This window comes from Felis catus, chromosome B3 (genome assembly GCF_018350175.1).
Source record: "Felis catus isolate Fca126 chromosome B3, F.catus_Fca126_mat1.0, whole genome shotgun sequence".
Taxonomy (NCBI): Eukaryota; Metazoa; Chordata; class Mammalia; order Carnivora; family Felidae; genus Felis; species Felis catus.
Window position 1 is genome coordinate 22,584,662 of NC_058373.1, and position 18,340 is coordinate 22,603,001.

Genomic DNA, 18,340 nt, shown 5'->3' on the forward strand with positions numbered 1-18,340 from the left:
TATGAGTCCATTCCTCTGTCAATAGCATAGTGTCTTTATTAATGTAGTTATATAATACTTCCTATCATATTGTTGAATATATATATTCCTAATATTCCTGACACAGAGCTCCTAAAATACTTGCAATTTCCCAAATAATGCAAAATTGATTAGAGGGCTAGAACAATTAGCATCATTCTTTGACCTCTGAGGAGGGAAGAGGGTCTAAGATTGAGCTCAATTCTGTGGCCAATTATTTCATCAATTATGTCTACATAATGAGGCTACAATAAACATTCTTTTTTAATTTACATTCAAGTTAGTTAACATACAGTGTAGTCTTGGCTTCAGGAATAGAACCCAGTGATTTATCTCTTATATAAGACACCCAGTGCCCATTCCAAAAAGTACCCTCCTTAATACCCATCATCCATTTACCCCATCCCCCTGCCCCCTCCCTTCCAACAGCTCACAGTTTGTTGTCTGTACTTAAGAGTCTTCTATGGTTTGCCTCCCTCTCTGTTTTTATCTTATTTTTCCTTTCCTTCTGTGTTCATCTGTTGTGTTTCTCAAATTCCACATATGACTGAAATAAACATTCTTAAACAGCAAGATTTGAGGAGATTTTGGACTGGTGAACACATCAATATTCTGGGAGAGTGGTGCATCTGAGAGATCATGGAAGCTCTTTGCTAACCTCCACCTCTCCATACACTGCCCTATGCATTTCTTCCATTTGGCTATTTCTAAATTATATCCTTGTAATTAAATATTCAAATACAAACAGATTTATGGAAAGTTTGAACAACTTAATAATTTTAGAGAATATTGGCTTTTCTGAAATACTTTTTTGAAAAAAATGTCATTTCATCAATAAATAGCAAATCCATTGTTCTATCATGTCTTAGCTATTTCTCATTAAAACCACCTTAAAATTTTAGTCACAAGAAATAAGAAACACACCTGTAAATATTATTTAGCTGAGATACTTGCCAAAAAGATAGTCATTTTTGCAAAGCAAACAATAATCACATTGTTTTATATCATCTTTAATACATCCAACAATTCCCTTTCCCAGGAACCTTCCAACAATAAAGTTTATGGTCAACTCAATCCTACTTGCCAAAAATAATCAAGGAACAGACACAATTAGAAACGACATAAACTCTTCAAATTATCTGTCACTTCCAAACATGAATTTTTTCCTCAAAACTTGTATTAAATTGCAGGCCAAGGTCAGGTAAAAGGATGTTACCAGAAGCAGGCCTTCATGCTTACCAGACAGGCAATTTTCCTGTAAGTCCTGAGTTGTGTCATGGCATTTCAAGGGCTAACACCTTCTTTGCCACATGAAAACATTTCTCCATTCCCTAACAGAGGCTCAGTCTCATCGTTGAAAGGAATCCACAATAACAGACAGGAAACCAATATATAAAGCAAAATAATTATTCATTTCATAATACAAAGGTGTTAACTACCACAGAACTACATATTCATATAGACTTAAGAGAAGTCAAATGACAATTTGAAAGTTTTATGGTGAAAGAGAAAATGCACACTGGACTCTTTCCTTCTAAATGATACATTATTCCTTCAGTGGATCAATACTATCAATTGGAATGCAATTGTGTCTTGTTCTTGCCTGAAGCCAGGCTTTTCCTTTAGTGTAACTTTGCATACCCATTCTGTAAAACTGTAATTAATTAAGTTTGCAAAGTTCTTGGTTTCCTTGCTTTTATGCCTACTATACTTGCTTCAGGTGTGCTAAAAACTCACAAAATAGTACATTTTCCCTCTATGTTCTTTTCTTCTTTGTGCTCTAGAAGAACTAACGATGAGGAAATAAAAAGTGGGCAGTAAAAGAGTTGAAGAAGCAAACATTAAAGACTTGGCCATTCTCAACTAGAGTAACTCGTCTTTGGCCAACAGACTTTGCTATTTCAAAAAACCCAAATCAGGGGCACCTGAGTGGCTCAGTTGGTTAACTGTCCAAGTCTTGGTTTCAGCTCAGGTCATGATCTTATGTTTCATGACTTCAAGCCCCATGTCAGGCTCTGCACTGTTGCCCTGCAACCTGCTTGGGATTCTCTGCCTCCCTGTCTCTCTGCTGTTCCTCTGCTTGTTCTCTCTCTCTCTCTTTCTCTCTCTCAAAAATAAATAAATAACATTAAAATAAAAAAAAATCATTCTCAGAATGTGTTTTGTTACTTTTCCATTGGCATAATGAAAAACATGTTTAAATTTTATTTATTTATTTTGAAAGAAAGAAAGAGAGAAAGAAAGAGAGAGAGAGGAGGGGCAGAGAGAAGGACAGAATCCCAAGCAGGCTCCATGCTGACAGTGCAGAGCTCAATGTAGGGTTTGATCTCATGAACCATGAGATCATGACCTGAGACAAAATTAAGAGCTGGACACTTAACCAACAGAGCCACCCAGGCTCCCTTTTCTTTTAAATGTTTATTTATTTATTTTGAGAGAGAGAGAGAGAGAGAGAGAGAGAGATGAAAAACATATTTATATTGGGCTTCCCTTGACAACATTTGGCAAAGGGCCTATAATGTTAGTTCTCTCTTGGAAACACTGGAATGTATATTCAATCTTATTATTTTATGCATAAAAACTTGCATTTGGACTCCCTGAGACCAAGTGGCAGTAATTTCTTTATATTGCCCCTGATTTCCAAATTCTTTGATGAACACGAATATATGTTTAATAACAATAGATTCAAGTTGTTTGAAATACTTAGGATCTCCTCATGTCATAGGTATCTTATATCCAAGACCCTATCAGAATAACTTTTTGATCAGCTTATTTGTCCCACATTTACTCACATGGATTCCTACCTTTATATGGCTGTATCTCCAGCATTGAAGAACTCCTTGTGGCTGTAAGTCTCTGATCCTTCCCTGTTTTATGTAGGCTGAGGCTTTGTCCTGTCTCTTAGTTCTGGAATGCCCAATATCTGCCAAATTCTTGTCTTGGTTGTCATGTTGTCCCTTGGCCAGTTGGGTTAAAATCATATTTAAGCTGTCATAGGCTCTAACCATGGCTTGCTTTTTGCACCTAGTTTCTTTGGCTATTGGATGCTTTGTAATCCCATCTAGCTTCCCCAATCTGTTCTGCTCCCTTTGTGTGTTAGCTCAGGCTACCATAACAAAGTACCACAGATTGCGTGGTTTCAAGAACAGAAATTTATTTTCTCACAGTTCTGGAGGCTCAAGTCCAAGATCAGGTGTCAGCAAAGTTGATTTCTACTGAAGCCATTTTCTTGGCTAAAGATGTCCATCTTCTTCATGTATCTTCATACCATCTTCCTTCTGTGTGTGTTCCTGTGTCCTAATCTCCTCTTCTTCTATAGATTCCAGTCATATTGGATTAGAGAACACCTTACTTAATTACCTCTTCAAGACTCCGCATCCAAATACAGTCACATTCTAAGTTACTAGGGGATAGAACTTCAACATAAATTTAGAAGGGATGCAATCCATCCCTTAACACCCAGGATTGCCTTTATATCTTTTCTTAGCCATGAGGGGTCCTGGTTTCTTTTACTTGGGGTGCTACATATGAAATTTCTGATTGCCCATTAGGGGTACCCTCTGTTCAGTTTGCACCCACAGCCATACTTTGGCTTCCAGGCCCATGTTGAATTCTTCCCCTGGCTCTAGATTAGGAGAAGGAAAACTTGGTAGTTTTCTCCAGTTTGTAGGTAAATGTCTAGTGCCTTCTGAAACATGATTCCACTTGGACCTATCTTCTCACTTCCTTCTACATTATGAGCTTTGGTTCTTTTGGTCTTTTGGTGACTTTCCACCAATAACAGCACTGAAATATTGTTTTATAAAGTTTCACAGAATATTATTTTTGTTGTTTATAAATAGATTCTATATAGGAAACCAAGAACGTTTATGAAATAATGCATTAAACAAAGTAAAATTTATTTCATGCAAAATTTCTTATAACCTATGTCTCCAAAGGTTGGATGAGTGGGAAGATATACTTTATGTGGTTTTCCAAATGTTTTTATTTCAAGCCCTTTGGGGAGTGTGAACCATGAACTCCCATCCAGCACAAAGAACTTGCTTAATCACTGTGCAAAGAGGCTTAATCAGACTTTCCATCTGCATTAGGCCATCTTCCAAGATGTGACCCCAGATCCTGTGCCGAGGTTTTGCTCAAGAAAATGCAACACTATTTTCCCAAAACACATTGCCAAATAATTTTTAGTAATTCTACATACTTTGTGGCACATCCATTCTGCAGGCAAATGTCTGATGGGTGTCACTTGAGCATATACTGACTTTGGCATTCAGTGGCAGTCAATATATCCATCACTGAATAGACTGCAGGGAGGTGTTAGAGCTCTGTACATGATCATTGACTTGTACACATACATTCTTACATTTGCATTGGGCAGCAGTCTGTCATTCAAGGGTGAGGGAATAAACTTGTGGGTCAGTAAAAAATGCATGCTATGTTAAATAAACCTGATTGCAGTTGACCCTTGAACAACACAGGTTTGAACTGCATGGGCCAATTATATAAGGCTTTTTTTTTTTTATAAATACAGTACAGAACTGTAAATATATTTTCTCTTATGATTTTCTCAATAATACTTTCATTTCACCATCTTTATTGTAAGAATACAATATATAATACATATAACATACAAATACTGTTTATTTATTGGTAAGGTTTCTAGTCAACAGTAAGATATCAGTAGTTAAGTTTCATGGAAACTAAAAGTTATATGGGCATTTTAATATGTGTCAATACTTATAACTCTTGCATTGTTTGAAGGTAAACTGTACCTACAAAGGAAGGGCCTTAATAAAAATATAGAAAAGGTGACACAGGAGGAAGAAGGTAAAAAAAATAATAAAATATAATATACTTAAAAAAATCCTAACTTGTGTCCTTGGAGAAAATCAGGACAATATTGTACCCATAAAACAAGGTCATATAGCAACAAAAATAGAGAAATCAGACAAGAAAATTTTCCTACACATTATAATTATGATTGTTATAGTAAAAAGAGATATGATGTCCAAAAGAAAAAATTAAGGAAAACACTCAACCTGTAGATCAAAAAGAAAAAGTGAAGAGACATCTTAGAAGAAAAGTTTGATAGCCGAATTTGAATCCAAGATGTCCAAGGGGTTCCAGAAAGAAAACAGAGAAAATGTTGGGAAGGAAATGACCAAAGAGTGTCTGATTAGGAGAACATTTTCAGGAGCCTGGGGGAGGATTGTGAATACTTCTACACTTTCAAAGACACTGACAGTTGAACATAAGAAATTAAAAAAAAGAATCTACTCTTAGATTTTTTTTAAGTAATGTTTATACCCAACATGGGTATTGAACTCACCACCCCGAGATCAAGAGTCACATGCTCTACCAACTAAGCCAGTCAGGCACCTCTAATCCTAGATGTTTTAGAACAGAGAGGACATAATACCAGACATCTGTAAAGAAAGAATCAAAGAGTCATCAGATTTGTCTCTAGGAACACTGGATGCTAGAATATACAATAAGGCAATAACTTCAAAGCCTGGAAGAATTCAATTCAGAATTCTATACCTGGTCAAAAATTTCTATTAACTAAAGTGCTAAAGTAATATATTTTCAGTCACTCTAAGTTTCAGTATACATCTCATGAATCTTCAGTGAAAAAGTTAATCCTCGGTGATGTGCTGTAGCAAAACCAACATAAATCCAGGACAGAAGGAAGAAGGCACAGAACCTGAGTGAAAGTAGCACCTCCTAGAGACAATAAAGGACAGTTTCAGATTACTGCTAAGCAGTAGACTCAGAGAGCAGCTGGTCTACCAAAGTTCATGATTAGGGGTACTGGGAGGAAACATTTTAAGAAAAAAAAGTTTCCTAAAATAACAAGTATGATGATGATGGAAAATCTTGGTGACAGGTTGCATTCAGGTGCCAAGTACAAAAAAAAAAAAAAAAAAAAGACTATCAAGAATGTCATGAATATATGTACAGATGTGTACGAGAGGGTCATGCTCTAATCCAAAGCAACAAGCATGTGGTGTGAACCAGCATCACCAGTAATTCCCACTTGGGAACTTGCTAGAAATCCAAATATCAAGCCTAATCCCAAATCTGCTGAATCAGAAACTATGGAGGTGGCATCCAGCCATCTGATTTTAGGAAACCCCATAGAGGATTCTGATGTAAATTAAAGTTTGAAAAATACTGCTTTAGATCAAGGGTTGGCTGTGGCTGTTTTTGTTTATAGTTTTACTGGATGCAGCTAACTACAAAATAATGCAGTTTCTATGCTTCCTTCCATGCTGCACCACTGGAGGGTAATAGCTCTGACACATGGGCCTGCAAAGCCTAATATGTATTATTTGGTTCTTGACAGAAAATGTTTGCTATCTTCTGCTTTAGAGTATTGGATAGGCTACTATTATGTTGAGACTTGATTTGACCTTTAATTACGGTACATACATCTCAGATTTATCAGTTCAGAAACCTAGTTCCTTCTCTCTGCATCTGACTACACTACTCATGTTTGCGAAGATAGTTATTAAGATCATGCTAACACTGTGAAAGCTGCTTCTTAGTTAATATCTAGAGCAAACACACACTAAGGATTAAGAAACAGGAGTGTAAGTGTTAAAGCATCATAAATGTGAAAGTCATGCACAGCAGCAGAAGCTAGAGGTGAGAGGGAGGTACAGGGATGAATATTTCCTCATCTCAGGTACGAGGTAGATGAGACAGATTGTCAAATTGATGCAATAAGAGAAATAGGCTTATATGACTTATACAAAGTTATAAAGGTTACCAGTAGAACTAAAAATCACAATGCAACTATGAAAAATTTGGAAATGAGTGAAGGGAGAGAATAGATGAGTAGTAACAGAAAGTGTCTAAATCAAGAATTGTGGGGTAACCAGATCCTTTAGAGGAATAAAATTTTTAAAAAAGTAAATAGCTGCCTTTGAGCAGGTGTCCCAGAAGTTGGGCAGATGAGGGGTACACTTTAATTTTCACTTCATTTCTTTATGTTGTGTTTAATTTTCGCATGTAAATGTGTATTTTACTTCAGTAATAATATATATTCAAAAAATTGAGGAAAAAATCATTTAAGAGACCTGGCCTGCAGAATTAGGAAAAATTTGATCAGTTCACTTAGCCACCTTCCTCACTGGCCTCATTGGTAATCTTCCTCCTGTGGGCCTTTCCCCTTCTCATCTGCCCTGGACTTCGTGCTCCTGACTCCAGGGCTCAGCTGACAGCAGCTTCTATAATCTCAACCACCCCAGGCTCAGTACAATCAGTCCACCTTCTAAGGCTACCTTTGTAGCTATGGCTCCCATGCAGCTCATATTTACTCTTTTCTTTCTTTCCTCAAAGGTTTCCTGGTACCTTTGCTAGTCTCAAATTCACTCAATTTCACCAAAACAATGTGTGCCTACTGCAAAGCCTTAGCCCTGGCTTACAAGCAGCTACCTGCCCCCTTTGATGAGGAGAACAAAGGCAAGAGAAATGTAGATAAAATTAAATTTCCTTACAACTTGCAACCCATTGATAAATACCTGAAACAAGCAGAGTGTGACATTCCTCAAGGAACTTACAGCTGCCTTGATGTTAATGTTTTGCTAGAGACTAAAAGCAACCTTAGCTTGACAATAGCCAGACCTCCAGGATCCTGTAAACCTTCTTTAACATACAGAAATCCCTTTGGAGACTTCTGTTATCTCTACCCACCCCCCACCCCCAACTTTAAAACATATAATCAGTCACACCTCAAAATCACAAGTGTTGCTCTTTCTGCCAAGGGTGCTGTCCCTGTGCTATAACAAAAGCAACTTTTTGCATCATAAAATGTCTCAAGAATTCTTTTCTTGAGCTCAACAACCTTGTACCTTCATGGCCCTTATTCCTGCCACCCCAGCTCCCATTTCCCACAATGTTCTGGGTTTGATCCACTGCAGGGTCCAGTGTGGAGCACCTATAGTTTCTGGCTGGCATAGGTCCATTATCTCTGGATATTCTAAAATGTCACTTCCCTGAGAGATTCTTTCTGGACACCCCACCTCCACTCCACCCCAATCCAGGAAACCATCCTATCGTATATTTTATGACAACACACACTTCTTTTTTCTGGTGCTTATCACAAATCTAATTACTAATGATTCATGCAATTATTTATTGAATGTTCTTTACACATAGCTAGACTATAGAAAGACTGTCTGACTGTAGGCCCCTGTACCTGCAATGACTTGTCCAATGTCTGCCATAAAGTACTTAATTAATGCTTGTTACAGGAAGTGGTGAAATTTGATGGCAGGTTTTCACAAAGGGCATGCACTTTCCTCTGCTAGGCTGAGCATCTATACAGAGGCACAGGAAGACAGGTCATGAGGATGTTCACAGGAAGATGATCTTTCAATCTCAAGGGGAAAGTTTGTCCGGATTGCTAATGACTATGGCAACAGGAAAGGGGAGGATGCAGGCTGGCCCAACAAGTTTGGGTCTGTCTGCCTTCCTAATGACATCTACAGATGTCTCCTGTCATATCCTTCATGTGGGCTGCTAAAACTGGTAGTTTCCAGGGACATGTCAGAGGCATTGCTTTGTAATTTAGTGAAAATTGCCTTTGAGATCCAACTTTGAGCTGGGAAATAATTTGACAAATATCAATGGGTACTTATGTGTCAGCACTTCAAAGACAAGTCAGGTAGATCCCTGGGGCCTGCACAAAGAAGCAGCTGCCATGGGCTACCAGCCCCCTGCTGTGCTGCATGACTGCTGGGTTGCCATAGTAAACCACCATAGTAGGCTCATTTTAGGGATCTACTGGGGTAAAGTTTTGAAGAGAATGAGCTAGAAAGAAAGAACTGCAAGGAGACCTTTCAATTGTATGCAGAATTATTTACTGTTCTCATGCATAACACTCTGCAAGCAGAGAGTTCAAATAAGGTCATTGAAATAGCTTAGGAGAGACTAGTATAAAAAAGAACGATTGACTGGAGGGTCATTTTTGTAGAGAGAGGTGAGGTGCAAGCCAGGAGAGAGGAAAAACTCTCAGAGAAAAAGGAGAGACAAAATCTTGAAAATTCTACCTGTGAGAATAGCAGCATAGCATGCTTCCCAGATGGCTGAACACCAAACCTTGAACAAGAAAGATGTTTTTCAAGCATCTCTGTGAATGTGAGGCTGTGGGTCCAGCCTTCCCCTTCTAAATGTAATGATTGATCATCCCAGGAAAGAACTTGGCTCATCCTTTGGGCCTTGTAATTTGGCTGAAACAGTTTGTAAAGTCAGCAGCAATTTTCTTAAGCTTTTACAAACCTCTGGAAATTTTCACTCAATTCAGAAAAGAAAGGAATGAAAGTGTGATAATTTGTGATCAAGTTTAAATCTGCTCAATCAACGTCATGACAAATTAACCCAATTCATGGAAGAATAAAAAAGAGGGTTTTCATACACTAGTCACAAATACAGCTTATAAATATGACTTTTCAAAAAATCCACATAGTACTTCAAATGTTCTTTCTCACTTCTGTCAGTCACAGGTTTTTCAACATCAGCCAACCAAATCCACTTGATTTTTATAATTCTGATATCACATTTTTAGGAAATCTTGTGCTTTTGGTGGGTTGCTAATAAATTTGCTATCCTATGGTGACATGAAAACTAAGAAACTTATGGAATTTTAAAGGAATACCATGTGGAGGGTATTTTGGTTACCCAATACATTCTAATAGGAGAATGTACTGATTAAAAACAAACAAACAAACAAACAAAACAACAAGTCTTATCTCAGAGTGGTTAGAGCTCTTTATGGACCAAAAAAAAAGGAGGTTGGAGACTGAGGCACCTCTGCCCAAGTTTAGCCTCTTAAAACAGGTGATGGGTTTTAAGAAGGGCACTTGTGATGAGCACTGGGTGTAATATGTAAATGACGAATCACTAAATTCTACACATGAAACCAATTTTCCCATACATGTTAAGTAGCTAGAATTTAAGTAAAAGCTTGAAAAAATCCTTAAAAAATGAAGTAAACAGAATTAAATATTTGAGGTTTTTTTTTTCAACAGATAGTAATGTTTAGGTAGAACAGACAACACAGTAAAGCTGCAGCAACTTTGCCCTCAGTGAAATTTGTTCCTGTTGTGATGTTTTGCCCCATCGGTAGTTCTGAGAACCTCCTCCAGCCAGGAGGAAGACAACTACTCTCTGTGTTAGGTTAGAAAGAGTAGACAGAAGTCTCAGGGATAAAGAGCTTAGTTGGGGTTAGGCTTTACAGACTGATGCTGCAGTGGGGACACCTCCTGATGGCAGTCACAGATGGTTCTGTGGTTGAGTGGACTGGGAAATTGAGTAAGGGAGCCTAGAGATTCCTTCCTGCAAACTTATCTTTTGAAGGACAAAAGTAGGGGAAGAGATAATAGCACTGATAAGCAGATCTGACACACAGCAGGTGCTACTGTGGCCTATTTGTTAAAAGAATGAGATTCCCCAGGATCTTCTGGTCAATCTGGCTTTCCTCAAAACCTGGCCTGACTCACCACACACCAATGGTATGGAAGGAGCCCTGGGACCTGGTTGGTGTCCATTTTGCTCTGTTAGTATTGCGGTTGGTGCTTGTTCCACATGGTTAAGAACTTGGAACATGAATCCTTGGGGGAGCTGGTGTTTGGACGGCTTGAAGAGGGGGAGGTGAAGAAGGGAGGGCAGGGACATTTACCTTCAGAAAGGGATGTGATAGAAATGTAAAAAAGGGTTGAGAGTTCCTCATGTTGAGTCATTTGAAATCTGGTGTATGTGGTGCCAGTCTTGACTTGCAGCAAATAGAGGAGAGTGATGAAGGATAGCCTTATTCTCAATGTTTCCAAAGCTACAAGAAGAACCCAGAAACACCCAGATGTGCAGGAAAGTGGCTATTTGCTGGGCTGTATTGGATAAACCTACCAGTGTCTGTGTCCACAACTCTCCATCTCCCATGGTGAGAAGCAAACTGCAAGAAGGGGTAGAGGAGATTAAAAAGAGGAATGAAGATAAAGAGCACTGACAGAAGAGGAAAACAGATTCTAGGTAAAGGGACCTGGGACATGTCCTTCTGTAATGAGGATGAGGATGAAGAGAACAAATGTTTAAAAAGGGAAAGAAGGAAGGAAGTGGGATGATATAGAAATGATAAGTGGGCAGAGAGGTGAGAAAGGAAGGGGTTCTAGGCAGAAATCTTAAAACTAGAATGATGGGGGCACCTGGGTGGCTCAGTTGGTTAAGCATCTGACTTCAGCTCAGGTCATGATCTCACAGTCCGTGAGTTTGAGCCCCGCATCAGGCTCTGTGCTGACGGCTGGGAACCCAGAGCCTGCTTCAGATTCTGTGTCTCCCTCTCTCTCTGCCCCTCCCCTGCTCATGCTCTGTCTCTCTGTCTCAAAAATAAATCAAAACATTTTTAAAAATTAAAAAAAAACTAGAATGATGATATTGACCACATGTTAAACTGTCCATCAGGTAGACAGCCTTAAGCTGGTCTCTAGGTCTGGGACACTGCAAGGGCAGCCAGAATTTTGACAGAACAATTTAAGTAAGGGAAATGAATCAAGTGATGGAAAAAAAAAGCATTGGGTTTAGGGTCTCATTTTCATCTCTGCCACTGACCAGATACATGAAGCTTGCCCTACTCATGTCACATTACTGTTGGCAGGATCACACAAGAGAACATAGAGAAAAGGTACTTCAAAACAAAGTACTTTATCAATATAAGTTTGTAATATTTTCAAAGTAGATACTTTACACACATGTAAGTCATTTTTCCAAATATAAAGAAACTGTATTCCTTGCTTTTTTTTTTCTTTGCAATTCTACCACCCTTCCCCAAACATGACTGTTTCCTCCTTGTCAGGTTGAATATCTTCATATGACAGCTGCTAGCAGAGTCCAGGCACCTTCAGGCTGTCACCTCCGGGTCCCAGTGCACCAAGATGAATGACCCCAAGAGTCATTCCAGCTCACAGCTGCCTTTGCAGCACCAGCCACTTCTCCCAGGACACTGTGTGAGAAGGTTGGAAGGTCTGTCATAGAAAAGATAATTCCATTTGTTGTAGCATTTCCAGAGCCTGGGGCTAGGACCCACAGGTCAAAATAACACGGAGGAAATATTTAGCTCCATACAAATGGAGCTCTGACTGTTGGAATTTTCTAAACCTGGACAAGGAGTTCTCTCTGCAGCTTATGAGCCCCATGTCAGGAGCAGGCATCACTTGGAGTCCACACAACTGTATAGCTTGAGCTTAGTGTTCACAGCACTGTCAAAGATTCACAATAACTAAAGTATAACCAATGAATCATGAAAGTGTACTTAGTAAAAATGTATTGCACACACACCAAGAAGACAGTTTGCAAACTGGGAGTACTCAAGCAAGAACGTAGAATGAGGCTCAGGGGTACACTGTTTTTAAACAGCTTAAATAGTGAGAAAGCAATGGCTGTTTATTCTTCATAATGATTGATTCCAATATTACAGTTTTGAGCCAGTTATGAGTGGCTCCCTCATAACAACCTTGGGAAACAGTTCAAGTTTTACTCATCATTTCCAGATGTACAAGCAAGAAATGATCCAGGTCAAGTTAGTTTTGCAAAATAATCTCAGTTAAGCTTTTCCTGCATGACTACACCGGTTCTGTTTGTTCAGTGAAACTTCAAGGCTGGTCTCCATCTGTCCTTGATTGTAACAATTCCCCCCTTTCAGTCATTCTATTAGCAGGCTGAGAGCATGACCAACTGTTACAGTGTTTTTCTCAGTTACCACTGTTGATGACATCAGGCTGAAGATTCATGTATTTGCTGTTTCTATTAGTTGAATCACCAGGCTGGAGGGCCATGCAGTCACCATCTTCATCATTCATGTGGTTATTGTTGGTTTCATCTAGTTGTCTGATCCTGATGGATACCATTTGCATGTGAGTAGCTGCTGACAGACATTTAATACATTTGAGACTATAGAACACAATATGGTGACTATAAAGAGAATACATAATAGCCAAGGATTGAACAATTCCCCAGAACAGAGATTCCCAGGAGCCAAGATTTAACCAATCAAATAAATCAAGTGGGTTATAACCAGATTCAGGTTTTGCCTTTCTAAGTCAATTTACAAATTGCTTTTCAAGTTATTTATATAGGCACAACATGATGTATTAGCAAAGACATACACTCATGATTACATAGGACAGAATGAATATCAGGGTGCTTCTTTTCAGGAGGCAATGTTGCAAGTGGGCTTTCACTGAAATTAGACCTTTTTATGATGGGAACAATCAGGTTATTTAATGAGAGGCATCTCTACGGAAACAGAAAACCAAAGGTTAATAGTTTGAGCAAATTGCAAATTGAGTTTTCTAAGTTTGGAGGGCAAGCCAGTTGAGAAGCTTTTTAATGTTGGATTCTAGGGCAAGCAGTGGGCATCACACAGATCTTCCTGGTTAGGATTGTGAATGTCTCTGACAATCTTTCTGAGTGGCACATGGCAATCATCATAAAGATCATCCATATGTGTGCTGTTGTGACACCTCTGAGGAGTGTGTCAAAAGTCCGGCTTAACTTGCTTGGCTTTGGGAAAAGAGCAGTTTTAGTTGCATTGTGATTCCAAACCAAAATACTGGGAGAAAATTGGAAATGTTACTTATAAACTTCTAGCCACATATTGGAGAAAATTAGAAGAATTTAGGACTCAATCCAGTTTACAGGTAAAAAAAAAATCTTTAAAGACAATGAGCAGTACCAGAATCTGATATCTATAAAGGCGTATTACTGAAATATAATCTTTCCTCCATAATCATTTCTGTTTCCATCAAAGGCATAGCAAGACTAATCTGTCTGCAAATTTAGTTTTAATAAACTTGGCCTGATTGTTTATGTAAATGTAGCAAGAATAGTGATTGACTATATAGGCACTTTTAAAACTGGAAAACAAAATATTAATGAGTTAGCAATGCTTTAAATGAAATCATAAAAATTACAATCATAAGTGTCCTGTAATTAATTCTTGTTGATCTTGATCTTTTGTTAGTAGCTTTATGCATTTGTCAGTTTTCCATCAAAGTTTTAGAAATTCTTACACAGCTCAATGTTATTATCTTCAAGTTATCATAAACTTTCATTCTAGAGTACTCACAAGGGTCTTTTCCATAAATTTATCTGAAGATGAAATATATTTACAAAAGCATCCAGAGGAAAACAATAATCATCTGTGAATGACAAAAAAAAAAAAACTTAAAGTGGCAATAGCAAGATCAGATGAGAATTCATTATAATGCAGTTGATAGGGGAAATGAGTTATTTCTGTGATACATAATGTTTTAAGACAATAGCTGCAGTTATGAATGATAACGTTGTATGAGGACACATCAGGTTTCCAGGAACTTCATATAATTTCTGGAGCATTTATATTAATAACTTCCATATAAATATTTCCTAAAGAACGTTTAGCATTATTTCTTATTTGACAATGTTTTTCATGAAATTTTACACATACAAATAGGTACATAGTTGTAAACAAACAAACAAAAAAAGTAGTTCTCCTAAGAGAGAAGACTCAATTCCTTAAGTAATCAAAAACCTGGCAAAGAAAAAACACAGAATCTTTGTTTACTAAGCAGATTACAGAAAAATATTAAAGATAAAGAAAAACCTTGGGGCGCCTGGGTGGTTCAGTCAGTTAAGCATCCAACTTCAGCTCAGGTCATGATCTCACAGTTTGTGAGTTGGAGCCCTGCATCAGGTTCTCTGCTGTCAGCTCTGAAATGAAACTTGCTTTGGATTCTGTGTATCCTGCCCTCTCTTCCAAACCCCCCCACCCTTGCTCTTTGTCTGTCTCTCCCTCTCTCAAAAATAAACAAACATTAAAAAAAATTGAAAAAAGAAAAATCTTTATTTACAATTTCTTATTAAGAGCAGACCAATGACCTAAGAAACCTTTGTCCTTTTAACAGGGAGAAAATAAAATTCTAACTGCACCAGCGTAATTTTTATATTAAAAATTTTCTTTGTATTATTTTCCTTTCCTTGTATTAATTTAAATACATCCATTCTAACTTTATTCAGGTTGGCCATATAGAAAATTCCTTTCTTAAAATTTCTTTTTCACAAACCAACTACAACTTTCTATATCCATTTAAGTTTTGTTCTTTTTCTTTTCTCATTCTGAAACAATCATTTTACTTTAAGACACAATCACTTCATTTTTTTCCCTTATCAAAAATGCATTTTTTGGGGCACCTGGGTGGCTCAGTCAGTTAAGCCTCTGACTTCGGTTCAGGTCATGATCTCAAGGTTCATGGGTTTGAGCCTTGCGTTGGTCTCTGCGGAGACAGCTCGGAGCCTGGAGCCTGCTTCAGATTCTTTGTCTCCCTCTCTCTCTGCCCTACCCTACTCATACTCATACTCTCTTTCTCTCTATCTCAAAAATAAACATTAAATTTTTTTAAAAAATTCATTTTCATTTCTCATATCTTCTTATAGAAAACACAGATCCTTTTTATATACAGTTGTTTTCTGTTCTTTTCTATTATTTCTAGTAGTTTGTAAAAAAACTCTTTTGCTGACAGTCTCAAATTTATTAGTTCAAATGTTATCTTCTCAATTTCAAAATCTTATAAACCTTTTCTAGAAAAGAAATGATGCATATCATAGAGGACAGAATAGTTGCTTCTATTAATTTTGGACATTAAATGGATATAAGCTCCTTAAATAGATATTTAAATGGATATAAGCTCCTTCCACATAATATAATTTTTTAAAAATGTACCTTTTGGAAATTACAGTATGAGATTCACTTATGTTTATAAGTTCATCCTGACATTGTTTTGCTAGGCTGGGATGATAGAACAGGCAGAGGCAACAGGATCCCTACATTTTTGCTTGAATAAGTTCGCTCTATGTTGAGTAGGCAGAATAAAGATTTGAAAGATGGGATAACATCTTCTAAACTGATGGCACAGCTATAAATATCTGGGAAGCTGCCACCAGAATTTCTAGTCTTGCAGGTAGTTAGAAGAAATGGGGGAAGTTCTTTTAAACAAAGATTGTTGCCTGGTTGCAAATCTGAAAAGACAAGGCAATAAAGTATGAGTCTATTAAAAAGTGATTATAGCCTGGCCTTGAGGAGTTATCACTGTCTTGTGTTTATACAAGACAGAAATGGTGAATGTTCTTCTATTGGCCCTTTCAGCTGACCACACAGACCCTTTTGTCACTCAATTTATTGTGGTATAAGAGCACTACCTTTTAAATGTGTTAGATGATTTGGGGTGCCTGGGTGGCTCAGTATGTTAAGGGATCAAATCTTTTTTTTTCTTTTTTAATGTTTATTTCTTTTTGAGAGAGAGCGAGAAAACAGGAGAGGGGCAGAGAGAGAGAGGGAGACACAGCATCTGAAGGAGGCTCCAGGCTCTGAGCTGTCAGCACAGTGCTCTATGCAGGGGCTCAAACTCATTAACCAAGAGATCATGACCTGGGTAGAAGTCGGATGCTTAAGGGGCTGAGTCACCCAGGCACTCCTTAAGTGACCAACTCTTGATCTCAGCTGTGGTCATCTTTCGGTTTGTGAATTTGAGCTCCGCGTCAGGCTCGTCACTGAGAGTGGGGAGCCTGCTTGGGATTCTCTGTCTCTGCTTCTCCCCCATTCATGCTCTCTCTTTTTCTCGGTCTCTCTCAAAATAAATAAATAAACTTAAAACAATATGTTAGATCATTCTATAGTATACTATACTATATTAAATAGTATATATTATGGCTTAGTACATGCTACACATATAAAACCATATAAGAAACTGAAATTAAGGCTTAATAAACTGACACATTTCTTATTTTCAGCGTATGCCATACATACAATTTATTTTGCACTTTCTGAAATTATTCTTTTATTTACATATAAATAGCAAATAATTCTTGGGGCGCCTGAGTAGCTCAGTTGGTTAAACATCTGACTTGATTTCAGCTCATGTCAAAATCTCACAGTTTGTGAGTTGGAGCCCCACATCAGGCTCTACACTGACATTGTGGAGCCTGCTTGGGAGACTCTGGTCCCTCTGTTTCTTCCCCTACCTTGCTCAACTGCTTGCTCTCTCTCTCTCTCTCTCAAAATAAATCAATAAACATTAAAAATAACTCTATAATAAATCAATGTATAAAATATTGATAAAATTGAAGATATATACATGGGTATATAGGTAATACATATATTTTCTTTATTTAAATAGGTGTTAATCATAACTCACCAATGGCCTGTGACCACAGTTTGAAAAACAAGAAGTTACAGTAAATCCATTCACATTAAGAGGAAATTTTCATGGTAGCTTCACTTCTTCTCATTTTCCAAAAGGGTTCCTTCTGCTTTGCCTGCATTCTTCCAGCCTCACTGCACAGTGTGTGTAGAGTTAATTTATGCTTATTACTTTAAGTGCTCTGACATTTTTTCTTTAGTTTGTTTTGTATTTTCAGCCCTTCTTCCAACTTTTAAAAAATTATTTGTAATCTTGGCTTTCCAGTGAAAACCAAGAAATAGGCAATTGTGAACTATCCATATTAACATACTGTAGATTAGCAAACTTAAATGCATTTCAAACTTTTAGAAGTAAATTTGATCCTTTGAATAACATGAGTTTGAATTGTGAGCCCACTTATATGTAGATTTTTTGAATAAATACAGCACAGTGCTGTAAATGCATTTTCCTTATGGTTGTCTCAATAATATTTTTTTTCTCTAGATACTTTAAAATTACAACATAGAATACATAAAACATACAAAATATGTGTCAATTGATTATGTTATTGGTAAGGCTTCTGGTCAACAGTAGTCTATGAGTAGTTAAGTTTTGGGGGAGTCAAAAATGATATGTTGATTTTAAGCTGTGCAGGGATCAAGGACCAACTGTATAATCTTCCTCATAATACATCTTTTCAAAGTGGCATAAATATATTTATTAATAGACTTAAATATGTTTTGTCTCTGTAAAAATTAAAAAACACAAAGTAGATATGTTTAGCATTTAATATTTATCTTATTTGGAAATGATTTAGATATTCAACAAATATCCATCTTTTAATTTAACTTAGTATAAACTCTGATCTTATCTACCTTTATTGAAATCACCTGTTTCTAAAAAAATATGCTTGGGGCGCCTGGGTGGTGCAGTCGGTTAAGCGTCCGACTTCAGCCAGGTCACGATCTCGCGGGGTCCGTGAGTTGGAGCCCCGCGTGGGGCTCTGGGCTGATGGCTCAGAGCCTGGAGCCTGTTTCCGATTCTGTGTCTCCCTCTCTCTCTGCCCCTCCCCCATTCATGCTCTGCCTCTCTCTGTCGCAAAAAAAATAAAT

The 18,340-nt window shown here is 37.6% G+C and overlaps 1 long non-coding RNA gene across 1 annotated transcript; it reads right to left on the minus strand.

Annotated features, from left to right (window-relative positions):
• Positions 1-11,714: 11,714 nt before the first annotated feature.
• On the minus strand, positions 11,715-17,801 carry LOC109501143. The gene is made up of 3 exons (XR_006598962.1): positions 17,244-17,801; positions 14,141-14,213; positions 11,715-12,934 (listed from the first exon to the last, which is right to left on the minus strand). It is a non-coding gene; the product is annotated as an uncharacterized LOC109501143 (long non-coding RNA).
• Between the last annotated feature and the right edge of the window lie 539 nt (positions 17,802-18,340).